This window comes from Otolemur garnettii, unplaced genomic scaffold, assembly GCF_000181295.1.
Source record: "Otolemur garnettii isolate 467f Iridium unplaced genomic scaffold, OtoGar3 scaffold00038, whole genome shotgun sequence".
NCBI classification, from domain to species: domain Eukaryota; kingdom Metazoa; phylum Chordata; class Mammalia; order Primates; family Galagidae; genus Otolemur; species Otolemur garnettii.
The window spans coordinates 5,658,849-5,671,473 of NW_003852433.1; the positions used below are offsets into that span (position 1 = coordinate 5,658,849).

The 12,625-nt window shown below is 44.7% G+C and overlaps 1 pseudogene; it reads right to left on the bottom strand.

Moving 5' to 3' along the window:
* Positions 1–5,145: 5,145 nt before the first annotated feature.
* On the bottom strand, positions 5,146–5,668 carry LOC100954820 (annotated as a pseudogene).
* Between the last annotated feature and the right edge of the window lie 6,957 nt (positions 5,669–12,625).

The window sequence follows — 12,625 nt, forward strand, 5'->3', positions numbered from 1 at the left end:
TTTTTTTGACCAGTTTCTATGGCAGGGGTGGGGGCGGCGGAGAGGATAGGATTTATTGATTGGCTTGAACCACCCCACCCCAGAGCCAGGTAGGATCAGCACCAACCATTCCATATGGTTGCTACATAATACAGGGGAGGCCGGGCAGTAAATCCCCATTCCCAAGGGAAATCAGGAGGAGGGCAAAAGAAGCTGTGTTTGGGAGGTATCCTAAGTAGGTTCCCCCCAAAACCAATCCTGTGATAAGGATGACAGTGCAAAGTTTTTACTCAGGGAAGCAGAGGAAGGAGACTGGGAAACTGACCTAAGAAACCAAGGGCAGCCCATACAGGAAGGGCAGCTGGAGCTTAGTCCCAGAGGACTTACTGGGACATTCCCGCTGAGGGACAAGGGAGCTGGGATATATATGTGCCACCTCCCCTAAGTCATTGGTTGAGGGCTGTTCCTCCAATATGTTAATTCTCCAGCACTTCTGAGGTTCAAGGAACGCTCTCAGGCAGAGGGCTACACATAGTGGCATGTGTTGTCTGAAGCACGCTGAAATAAGGGAGGTATGTGCTGAACTGACAGTGTCTGCTACAGTCTGGAGCTGTGGAGAGCACTCCTGAGGGGCCTGGTTCAGCTGAAGCACATGAACTTCAACTTGGTAGTAGAGGGAGCCACGGAGGATGTTTTTAGTGGGTGGATGGTGGTGAGATCCAAATTTTAGGACTAGAACTCTGCTGCCTGAATGGAATCTCAAAGCATTTGCCAGACTCAGGGTGTGGAAATCTTGTAGGCTTTTTGCTGTGCAGTCCAGTTATAGAAGAGCTGAGAGGAAGGAGCCAGAGGAAAGGATTTGGAAGGTAATAGGATCACGGCATCAAACTGCCGTGGCTTACGGCTCTCAGCACTGGCAGGAATGGCAGCTACCTGCAGGGCCATGTAGAAGGCACTGAAGTTCCACATTTCCCCGGCTCCCTGAGCCCAGGAAAGGATCTGTGTAGGCTGCTGTCTCTAGGAACATACTTACTGTGGATGTGACCAGGTTCCCAGCAGGAGGCACAACTAGGACATCTTTCTATGTGGGTGAGGCACATCAGAAACACTTGGTTTCCCGGGGAACCTCCAGCCTAAGGCAATCCCGGCATCATGACCACCACTGGGCACAACCCTCTCATATTCTAAGAGAAGAAAAATGACTGTTTTCTTATTTGGTCTAAATTCATTTTTTCCTCTAGAGTGAAAGTATGTTTGAAAGGGGTTAAAAAAAAAGCTTCCAGCCAGCTGCTCTTCCACTAAGGAAGAAAAGGGTATAGGATTTGGGACAAGTAAACTAGAATGTGGTCTTTTATATGCTGTCAAAAGTGATGTGGCTCTAGGCCGGTCACTCTTCCTCTCAGGTGGGCAATTTCCTTACCTGTTAAAAATAATAAGATTGGGATGAGTATCTGATCTCAAGAGCCAAGCCATCCAGTAGAAACATTCCATGAGCCACAAATGCAAGGCACGTGTGTAACCTTCAAGTTTCTCATAGTCACATTAACAAAAGGGGAAGAGAAACAGGTGAAATTATTTTTATAATAGATTTTCTGTAACCCACTGTACTACAGGTATTGTAATTTCAATGTGTAATCAACATAAAACATGGTCAGGGCTGTATTTACATTCTTCTGCTACAGCATCTTTTAAATTGATGTGTATTTCACATGTTTTAAACTTAACAGCAAAGCTCAATTCAGATTTGGCCACATGTGACAAGTGGGCACTCTACTGAGTGGCCAAGCTCCAGGGTCTCTCAGATTTTGAATTTAGATTACGGAGCTCTAAAAGGGGCAGTGGTTTTGTTGCAGAAAGGGAATATAGGCTGACTACAGGAGAGAGCTTCTGGTGAGGGTAGGATTTTAAAATGCAGGTGCAAGGTGCTGAAGGAGGCCAAGGAATCTTTATGCAACTGGAGACAGACAGAGCTGGGATCAAATAAATCCTGGCCCCCATCACTTACCAGGGTCCTTAGGCAAGTCCTTTCATCTTTCTATGCCTGGGTTTACTCATGTGTCAAATAGTTTCAACATATCCTTATGGTAGTAAAATAGATTAAATAAGATAATATATGTAAAGCACTTAGCTCCAGGACTGGCGCATTTTAAGCACTTGGTTATGATGGATATTATTATTATTCCTCTGAGGCAAAATTAAAACCAAATCACATGCATTGTAGAAAAGAAAGTTTTTATCCCTTTTTCTCTCTGTAGGACATTGTAGTTTCTAGGGCTTAAAATAAGAATGAAATGTTTTTGATACTAAATCTTCATCCTCCCCATCGGATGTCCTGAAAGAGGTCACTCATGAGTCAATCAGTCACAGCTTCTCTCCGTCTGAGCTCCCTAATGAAACCTCAGGAGCCTTCTTAACACAGGCAGCCACTACTTGTCAATCTGAACCAGCAGGCGGATGAAACTTCAGTGTCATCCCTGCATTAGCATCAAGTGACAGAAGGTAGATGTCAGAACCCCAAGAGGCAGTATGAACAATGATGGAAAATGCGTGTGTGTGTGTGTGTGTGTGTGTGTGTGTGTAGGGGAGAGATTGCAACAGAGAGAGAGCTGGAAAGGGAGAGAACAAGAGCGAGAAGGGTCTAGCAGGGAGCCGGGTATTTCCTTCGTCCTGAAGTCAGAATGACTGAATTCTGCATTGGCTGCAGCTTGAGGACCAGAGTCTCTCTGCATTGCTCCCAGGGCCACACATCTGGGCTGGGCTTGAACCCTGGTGATTTCACCCAGGGAAATAGGCTCGTTTAGAATTCCAGGGGCCCGATTTATCTTTTGCCAAGTTGCCAGCTCCTCCACTGCTGATAACAAATGGCTGGTCATTTCTCCCACCGCCCTGCTTCCAATCATCACTCTCAGCCCTCGGTCACGGAGGATCTCACACAGGAGGGTTGCAGAGCCTACTCATCCATCTCCTGCTGTTGGAGGGAAGAATCTCCTTGCACCAACCCCAGGGCTTGTCTCAAAGAGACGAGAGAATGCAAGCCAGGTTGACACTCCTTTCCCTCTGAGACTATGTGGCAGAACCAGGAGGAGGTTTAAGACAAATTTAAGGAAAACAGGTCCATCCATCTTTTCTTTGTTTCTTTAGTCACTCAACAAATATTTGTAGCAGCCCAGGGTAGTTTCTTAGGACCAGGAGAGAGGAGGTTGTAAAGATGAATTAGGCTTGATTTCTGCCTTCAGAGTTTACAGGACACAGGCGGATACACCAAGTCAATCAATAGCTAGAATAACCTAAAGAAGGTAACATTGCCATTGCCCCTTGCTTGAAATCCTACAATGACTTCTAGAGGTCTTTGAATTAAGATTCAGTCTTCTAACCTTGGTTCATAAAGCCCAGCAGACTAGACTTCACCAGCCTCTTGGTCCTCACTTTGGCTGGTTGCCCCTGTCACCCACTTTGCTCCATTATGGCCCCCACTTCCTCCACAATTCCTGTCACAGGGCCTTTGCACAGCCATTCCCCTAGGATGTCCTCCCTTCACCTCTTCTTTGTTAGCAGCTCTCTCTGACCCTCAATCAAGAGTTGCTACTCAGCTTTTATCACACCACCTTATCTCATTCTCCTTAAAGGTTCCCCCCAGCTGGTATTTCTTTTTATTTGCTTGTTTAGTGCCTCTCTCCCGTCCAGAATGGAAGGTCCAGGAGCACAGGGACTTTTCCTTTTAGTTCTGGACTCTCCCCTGGGCCCAGAACATTGCCTGACAGCTAGTAGGTGGCCAGTAAATGCTATCTTATAGAATAGATGAATACGCTAATACTGAACATTTGGGGGGCACTGGCTGGGCATCAGGAAGAACACGAAGCATGAAGAAAGCCACTGTCCTCCTGGTTTCCTCAAAAGGGAGATGGTATGATTATCTCCATTTTATAGTTTAAAAACCTTTAATTTCTAAGAGGTATTGTGGGGTCAGGATTCAAACCCAGGACTTGGGAATCCAAGCTCTTAATCCCTAGCTGGCATGTCCTCTTCTTATAGATGTGTCTTTCATCTCGGAAAAACTGGAAACTGTTCGTGTTGGGTCCAGCTTTGCTATGAACAAGATGCCAGGACCTGTATGCTTCAGGACGAAGTTCTCATCTTCAAATTTCTCCCTGTAGATAGACTTGCCACCAGTGCCATCGGTCGTGGTCCTTAATCCATGTTGTGGAGCCTGCTTAGGAAACTCTGTGTGTCTGTGGCATCACCTATCTAGCACCTCGGTTCAAGTTCTGAGACCTGGCTGTTGGATATGAGGAACTACTTAACTTCCCAAAGCCTCACTTTCCCCATATGTAAGAGGAGGAGGTTGGACGAGGCTGGGGGTTCTGCCCTGGAGGCTGTCAACCCATACAGCTTTGTTACCAGCTTCTACACAATCAACAACAGAAACCACTGAATGGGCCAGCCGTCCCAGTTTCTTTTCTTTTTTCTTTTTTTTTTTTTTTTTAAGAGAGACAAAGTTGCCCTTGGTAGAGTGCTGTGGCATTGCAGCTCAGAGCAACCTCAACTCCAGGGCTCAAGGGAGCCTCTTACCTCAGCCTTCCAAGCAGCTGGGATTATAGGCTCCCACCAAGCCAGGCTAGTTTTTCTATGTTTAACAGAGATGGGGGTTTCACTCTTGCTCAGACTGGTCTCAAACTCCTGAGTTCAGGCAATCTACCCAGCTTGGCCTCCCAGAATGCTAGGGTTGCAGGTGTGAGCCACTGTGCCCGGCCCCCAGTTCCTTTTACTTCTCCCTTGCCTGCTTCCTCTTGGTCCTATTTTGCATGAAATATATGAGTGTAATAAGAACAGCAAATAATGCTTTAAGGTTTAAGCAATTTTTTTTCTTTGCTGACTGCAACTTCCTTAATTCTCCCAAGAAGATAGATAATATCCTTAAAAATTATTTTTATTTCTAATTATGGTTTAACTTAAAAATTCTTTTTTATTATTTAGTTTTTATTTTGTGATCATAAACTTAACTCTGCGATCCAGCTAGACATGGAGAAGAATAAGGAAAATATGCAACTCAAATAATTGCAGGGAGAGCACAGAGAGCACAGGATATTGTGAGCAAATGGGGTAGAAGGGGGCTCTCCTGAGCTACCCAAGGAACGGTTTGGTGGTTGAAACATTAAGTCAAATTTATTACAGCTGTCCACAGTCGGTAATGGTGATCTTCTTGCTGGTCTTGCCAGTCTTGGACCCAAAGCACTCCATGGCTTCCACAACATTCATGCCTTCTTTCTCCTTGCCAAAGCCCACATGCTTGCCATCCAACCACTCAGTCTTGATAGTGCAGATGAAAAACAGGGAACCGTTCATGTTGGGTCCAGCATTTGCCATGGACAAGATGCCAGAACCTGTATGCTTCAGGATGAAGTTCTCATCTTCAAATTTCTCCCTGTAGCTAGACTTGCCACCAGTGCCATTAGGGTGTGCGAAGTCCCCACCCTGGCATGTAAACCCTAGAATAATTCTGTGAAAGCAGGAACCCTTATAATCAAATCCTTTTTCTCCAGTGCTCAGAGTACAAAAGTTTCCTGCTATCGTTCAAACTTTGTCTGCAAACAGCTCTAATCTGTTAACACAGCTTTAAGGATTAGGTTTCCAGGTCCTCAAAGGAGATGCGGCCCAAGGGCTCATGATCGGCAGCAATATGGAAGAACATGGCTGGGATTGACCATGGCTGATACCAGGCAACTATAGGAAGCAGCAGCGTCTGCAGAGCCAACTTAAACATAATTTTAAGCATTTAGGGAACGGATCAAGATGGAGGACTTATGTGAATTTCCTTCCCTCATGACCCAAATCCCATAAAAATAAGAGAAAAGGTAATTTTAAATTCTAATCCATCTACAACTTTGTGGGGCAATGAGAGTGTTGTTCATGGACCAGACATTCTGAAGAACTTCTGAAAGATTTAATTTAGATGTTATCTGATCTATGGAGAGGGAACTTTAGAGAAAATCACAGCCCTGAACCCAGCCTTCAGCTCAGAGTACACAGGGATCTGGGATGACAACGGATAATCCTTTGTAGGTTGTTTGAGTCCTTTACCTCCTTGCTTGGGGTCAGCAGAAGTGTACACACCAAGAATGACGTGCAGGCTGGGGCTCAGGTTGCCCTTGACCCCAGATGATGGAACCTCCCACAGCAGAAGACAAATGGCTGAGATTTCCCCACCGCGTGGCAGCGTGTCTTACCCCCCCCGCCCCCGCACTCTTCAAATGCAGATGACAGAGAAACACTAGCAAACAGACTGCGCCTCAAATACAAAGACTAGCGTAACCCCAGAATCTCTAAGTATTTTAAAAAAGAATCTACCCCTGGAAAAGAAAAATGAATCTATAAGTAAATAGAGATCATAGAACAAACAGATGGCAAACTAAACGTGATTAATCTATTCAGAAAGATGAAATAGGATATTACATCCATAAATCAGGGTATGTTGAAGTTAAAACATAAATATATGTATTTTTTCCTCATTACTATAGAACATGTGCTAATTGTAGAAAATACAAAATGGCACATAGAAGAAAACTAAATCATTCATGATCGCAACGTTGAGAGAAAACTTTTAGTGTCTTCCTTTTCAGTCTTCAAATATATGTATATGCAAATCTATAAACACATACATTATTTTTCAAATAATTTTTATACAAAAGAGATCACATGGTTGGTATCCGGCTCTAAAAGAACTCTGAAGCCTAATTATATATTCTGAACATCTTTCCATGCCATTAATCATTTGTCTACATAGGATTTTTTTTTCCTTTTGGAGACAGTCTTGCTTTGTTGCCTGGGCTAGAGTGGAGTGGTGTCATCCTAGTTCACAGCAACCTCAAACTCCTGGGTTCTAGGGATCCTCCTGCCTCAGTCTCCCTAGTAACTCACTGCACCTGGCTAATTCTTCTATTTTTATTAGAGACAGGGTCTTGCTCTTGTGCAGGCTGGTCTCAAACTCCTGACCTCAATTGAATCTCCCTGCCTGGCCTCCCAGAGTGCTAGGATTACCAGTATGAGCTACTGCCCCAGCTTACACGTGATTTTTAATACATACATTCTATTACACTGTATGGATTCCCATAACATGCCAATACTTTATCTCTATACATCTAGATTGGTTCCAAAACTTTTCACAGTTATGAATAAATAAGGCTGGGATAAGTATCCTTGAATGTGGCTCTCTGAGATGATAATCCTAAAAGCCCATTGGTGTATGGAATCCTTGTTGTAATAGGAACAGCATTTACTGAGCATGTTGTAGGTAGGCAAGTGACTCCATACTAGTTTATGTATCTCCAGATTCCATGTTTCTGCTTTTGTTCACAAGTGTTGCTTTTGTGTACTATTCTATTTGGAATCTGAAATGCTGGCTTTGCCACTTGCTAGCTGTGGGACCTTACACAAGTTGCTATAGGTCTCTAAGCCTCAGTTTCATGATTAATAAAATAGGGACAACAATGTTGCCCAACATACAGGCTTATTGTGAGAATGACATGAAATAATGAAAGCAAATAGCACAATGAATGCTTGGCACGTGGAAAGAACATGGTAAATATTAGCCGCTCTTATTAACCTATCCATGGAGCTAATCAGAAATTAACATTGCTTATTTATTCACGCAGTGGGGTGTGCTCGGCCTGCCTTGATAGTCTCTTTGTCAATCACACTGCAGCTGAGATTTTCCTCATTTGCCCTTCAAATGCGTCTAACCCAAGGAGGGAGTTAGTGGGGGCTGTGAGAGCAAGAAAGGTCTCAGGGTTTCCTCCAGCCTTCTGCTGGCTGCAAAAATTCAACAGGAATCTGCTTCTGGAGGGGCTGGCTTCCCATCTGGCTGTAATCACCCGCTTCCAACCCAAAGCGCGAGTACCTCACAAATTAGGGAAATCAGAGGCAGCCACTTCAGCCCCAGCGCAGGCAGCGGGATGCCGTGTGGCTCCAGAACCACTTGCCGCAGCTGAAATTAACAAGCTTCTTGGGTTGAAGATTTTAATTAAAAAATGCTAGAGAATTATTTCCTTAATTCAGATACTTCTTCTTAGTAATCTCTTTCCTCTGTGCTGCCCTGAGATTTTATCTACAGCTTACTTAATGAATGGTCTCAGCAGCCTGAGCTACATAGGAGCAGAGGTGGAGTTTCACGACTCGAGTGTTGGATGGGTGTTGTTCAGGGCTCAGTCCTGGGGACCCAGACCTCTTCACGCTGGGTGTTCCCTCGGGGCCATTGCATCCTCTCCTACGGCTTCAGCCATGCACCATCACCTCCTCCATTGGCTTCATAGCATGGAGCTCTCCATGGTCCTCCAGCCCCCTGTCACAGCTGCCCAATGGGACCAGCATAGGCAGCCAGGTCTAAAATAATCTCCTCCTCTTCTCCTTCCTCTTCCTGTAGCCCGTTCAGTACATAAAGTACTGAATTTGGATACCTGCGCTGGGATGCTGGGACACCTTAGATAAGGTGACCAGATTTTAACATTGGTAAAGCGGGACACCATTGACGGGGGTCGGGGGGTGGGACTGAGACCTGGGGGGCGGGGCCTGACAACAATGCAAACTTTGATAAGCAGTTCTCAATAATCAGTTCTCAACAATTATTTTTTATTATTAAAGTTTAACATAAAATTAACAAAAATAATATAGAACTCATATCCTGGCGAAATAGCCACATGGCAGCTGAAAACCGTATATTCCCTTCCTGTTCTCCCTAGTTTCCTAGCTTGTCATGCGTTCTTTCCAAAAATCGGGACTTTTTTAAAATGCTGCAGGACGCGGGACAAATTGTTAAAAATCAGGACTAGCTTGCCAAAAGCGGGGTGTCTGGTCACCTTACTCTAGAGAAGGAGGGGTCTACTTGTTTGTTCTGGACAGTTTGGCTCCTTCTGAGCTAATTGTCCTTGCCTAGAAGCAAGAGAGGAAGCAGTCTCCTGATACTGATTCCACCTGGGCGACCTTGCCCAGGAGGGGAGTAGGGAGTTTACATTAGCCTTTTCGTTTCAACTGAAGTTACATTAACCTTTTCATTCCCAAATGGACTTACATTAACCTTTTCAGCAGCTGAAAACTGTATATTCCCTTCCCATTCTCCCCCTGTTCCCTAGTTTGTCATGCATTCTTTCCAAAAATCAGGACTTTTTAAAAACTCTGCGGGACACGGGACAAATTGTTAAAAATTGGGACTGTCCCGCCAAAAGTGGGACATCTGGTCACCTTACCTTAGATTCCTGGGGCCGACACCATCCCCTAAGCATTTCTCTCCTCTTTGCAATTTCAGGTCATACCAGACTTTCATCCACCAGCTCCTGCATTTTGTGGTCTGAGTCTTCTCTTGTCACTAGAGCCTACTCTGTCACTATATGGTGGCTCAGATGTGCTGGAGAATTGATGCCCACCTCCCAGAAGCAGCCTCCAGCTAATACTGGCAGGAGCCATGTGTAGAGGCCCCAGCTCCCTTGTTGCCCACGTGGAATGTTCTGTATCATCCCTAGAGCTCCCGAGCAGGATTAAGCTCTACTTGCCCATGCTGGTGGTTGACCAGACAGCTTATCCTTTATCAGTTGCTTTCTATTCCTCTCTCACCCCCACCACCTCCATCTTTACCTCCTAAATGTAATTCTCTCTCTTGAATCCCTATCTCATGGTCTATGACTGGGGACCAAATTAAGGATTTTCCTGTGTCCTTTTAAGCCACCATGTCAATCCATCTTCAACATCTGTCTCCCTAAATATCTCTGTATCCTGAACTCTTCCTTCCTACTGCTGCTGCCTTAGTCCAAGCCTCTGCCACCTCCAGTCTAGACCACTGCCCAGCCTATCCCACACTCTCATCTTACCCCTGAAATCCATCATATGGGTGCACTCGAGGTGACCTTTAGAAAATGAGGCCTGGAGGCTGAGGTGGGTGGATCACTTGAGCTCATAAGTTCGAGACCAGCCTGAGCAAGAGTGAGGTCTTGTCGCTAAAAAAATAGCTGGGCATTGTGGCTGGTGCCTATTAGGGGGCTGAGACATAAGGATTGTTTGAGCCCAAGAGTTTGAGGTTGCTGTGAGCTATAATGCCATGGCACTCTATGGAAGCAAGAAAGTGAGTGAGAGGAGAGAGAGAGGAAGAAGAAGAAGAAGAGGAGGAGGAGGAGGAGGAGGAGGAGAGGGAAGGGAAGAAAATAAAGCTTGGTCATACCTTGCCTCTGCTTTATCCTCCTAGTGACTCCCCACTGCCTCCAGGATATAGACCAAATTCCCTAATTTGACTCACAAGCTCCTCTGGGATGCTTCACATGCTATTGCCTGGAATCCTGGACCTCCCTTAGCCACTTGCTTTGTTAGGCTTCCCTATTCACACTGAGCTTCAACAATCACCCCTTAAAGGAAGCCTTCTCTGACCTGTCCTCTACTCCAAACTGAATTAGTTTTCTAGAGCTGCCATAACAGAATACCACAGACAGGGGGCTTCAACAACAGACATTTATTTCCCCACAGTTCTGGAGAGTAGAAGTCCACAGTCAAGGTGTTAGTGATTGAGGTTCTTTCCTTGACCTTCAGGTGGCCACCCCCTTGTTGTGTCCTCCCTGTGTTCTCTGTGTCCTAATATCCTCTTCTTGCAGGGACACCAGTTATATTGGATTATGACCCCATTTTACCTTACTCATCTCTTTAAAGGCCCTGTCTTTAAATGCAGCCACAATCTGAGGTCCTGGGAGTTAAGACTTCAACATATGAATTGGGGGGGGTGCAATTCAGCATATTACAGTTACCTTCCTTTGTGCCCTCATAGTCCCCACTCCACACCTTCCTCTGGGTTGGAGGAATGATCACCCTCTTTTACACTGTTCTGTGTATTTCTCTTTCTTCCCAACTAGACGACCTTTTTGAGGGCAAAGACCCTGCCCTCACTTCTGTATCCCCACAGTACCCAGAACATTGGCTGGTGCACAGTAGGTACTTGGCCAATATCTGTAAAGCACGTGAATATAGTTTCCATCTGGATCATCCTTAGTTTCTATCTTGATCATCCTGAGAATTGAGAGGAGAAATAAGGAGAGCCCATGTGCTCAGTGCGAGGCTGACCTGTGTCTGGAAGACACTGCCAGCCACATCACCATGCCCAACTTTCCTTTGGGACATTGTCCCAGGGGTTTTCTCTTTATTAGCTGGTCACCCCATGCTCTTCATTCTAATATCTCCCCCAGCTCGACCAATGTGAGGAACATATACAGTAGTGCTTGGCAGCCCTGCGACTTTTTTCAACTCTGAACATCTCCAATAGATCAATGAGTCACCTATAAATTTCAGTAGCCACATGTGGTTAGTGGCTACTATCCTGCAATACAGGTCTTTTTTTAAATGAACAGTTAATCTTATCTAGGGTGGGTCACCCTCCTTTACAGGAGGTAGAAACTTCTATATTGTTTCATGTCCAACTTTGGCAACTCAAGAGATACTTTCTTTTTTGTTTGTTTATTTTTCTCTTAATTTTTTATTAAATCATAACTGTACATTCATGCATTTATGGGGTACAATGTGTTGATTTTACATACAATTTGGAATACTTACATCAAACTGGTTAACATAGCCTTCACCTCACTTAATTTTTGTGTTAAGACATTTATACTCTACTCTTAATAGATTTGACATGTACCCTTGCAATATGCACCACAGGTGAGATCCCACGTTAGTGTGAACATTTTAAAGATGACTTTTTTTTTCTCATTGACTGTCTTGCCAGCTGCTGTCATCCTTTAATTAGAAGTCTTCACTTCCCCCAAGCCTCTCTGACAAATAGATAATAATGATCTATAAACAAACGTGTACGTGCACCAGGGGAGCAACTCTTGAAAAGAACTCTGCATAGCAGGAGGGAGGCAGACAACCAAAGCATTGAAGGCACTCAGACCTCAGTTAGAATCTTGGTTCTGCCACTGGTCCCTGATACAACATCCTGTGATGATGGAAACGTCCTTACTTCTGCTGTCTAATAGGTAGCCACTAGCCACATGTGGCTGTTGAACACTTGAAATGTGGTTAGTGGACTGAGGAAGTAGGTTTTTATTCATTTTAATTTTAATTAATTTAAATTTCAATAGCCACATGTGGTTAGTGGCTACTATTCTGTAATACAGTCATTTAAAGGCCAGTCATGTGCCTTTAAAGGCCTCCATGAGCCTCTGCTTCCTCCCCTATAGAATGGAAATAAAATTCTCTATTGCAGGGTGGTGAGATGGCTCATACCTGCAATACAGTCATTTAAAGGCCAGTCATGTGCATTTAAAGGCCTCCATGAGCCTCTGCTTCCTCCCATGTAGAATGGAAATAAAATTCTCTGTTGCAGGGTGGTGAGGTGCCTCATACCTGTAATCTTAGCACTTTGGGAGGCTGAGGTAAGAGGATTGTTTGAGGTCAGGAGTTCAAGACCTGCTTGAGCAGGAGAGAGACCTTATCTTTACCAAAAGTAGAAAAATTAGCAGGTCGTGGTAGTAAACGCCTATAGTCCCAGTTACTTGGGAGACTGAAGCAGAAGAATCACTTGAGTCCAGGAGTGTGAGGTTGCAGTGAGCTACACTGATGCCACTGCACTCTAGCCTGGGTGACAAAGCAAGACCTTGTCTCAAAAAAAAAAAAAAAAAAA